We start from the raw sequence: 1,211 nt of genomic DNA, 5'->3' as shown, positions 1-1,211 counted from the left end.
TGGCCTGGCGCCAGTGGGTGTCATAGCACGGTCCTGGATGGTCGTCTGGATGGTCGTCCTGCTGTTTTGCCATTTGGTCGATTTGCGTATTATGCTTTTATTACATAGGATACACACACACACACACACACACACACACACACTTAGCTTCTCCCTTTATTTTAAAAAATAGCTTTGTATCGGTATAACGTATATTTATAAAAAACATTGCTAAATCAGAAAAACAAGAAAAAACAAAATAAATATTAACTGTAAGACCTGGAGTGAACCTCTGTTGGTAACCCAACATTTATTAAAAATTCTGTGTTGTTTTTTGAGTGTCTCTGTTCCTATCCTTGTTCGCCCCCTTGTGGCCATGATATGAAGAAGCCAAGAGCCAGGCAGCAAAAAAGGAGAGAAAAGCAAAGGGCCTGAATAATAAACAGGTCACCTCTCACCTTCACAGTATTTTCCATAATTACGATATATGGATCTCCTTGAAAGCTATATGGATCAGGGTCTTGGCCGGAAATACACCGGGGACTTGAAGGGGTGGTTGTAAATTATCTTTTCATTAACCTTTCTTAGAAGTATGGGCAGTGGTAAGGGAAACAGAAAGGGATGTCCTACAAATACCTCCTATGGCTGAACCCAACTGGGAGCACCCAGAGGACAAAGGAAACCAATCATTTATTTAAAATATTTTTAAAATTTATTTCATAGAGAGGAAGGGAGAGGGAGAGAGAGAGATGGAAACATCAATGATGAGAATCATAAATTGGCTGCCTTCTGCACACCCCCTACTGGAGATGGAGTCTGAAACCTAGGCATGTGCCCTGACCAGGAATCGAACCAGTGACCTCTTGGTTGAACCAAGTTTTTGCAGTCCTTCACAATCCAGCCTTCCAAGGCATAAAGCAATAAAGGTTAGATAGTGGGTCTAGCTAGGCAAACAGAACAAGTCCAGTACAAAATCTTTCTAACATAGTTCTTTACAATTATAGTTTCTTTTATAAGGTATGAATCCAAGGGCTACATTCTGAAATAATCCTATCTAATAAAAGAGAAACATGGTAATTAGCGTACGACCGCTACCCTTCCCATTGGCTAATCAGGGCGATGCTGGGGTCCAACCCCAGCAGGTCCAGGGGTCCCCAAAGATGTGGACGGAGTCGGCGAAGAAGGAATGACACGGAGACAGCGTTCAGTTGATCAGCAGCCTTGCCAGGATC

Source organism: Myotis davidii, unplaced genomic scaffold (genome assembly GCF_000327345.1).
Source record: "Myotis davidii unplaced genomic scaffold, ASM32734v1 scaffold46, whole genome shotgun sequence".
Taxonomy (NCBI): domain Eukaryota; kingdom Metazoa; phylum Chordata; class Mammalia; order Chiroptera; family Vespertilionidae; genus Myotis; species Myotis davidii.
The sequence above is the reverse complement of the archived record's forward strand: the minus strand, read 5'-3'. Positions refer to the sequence as shown.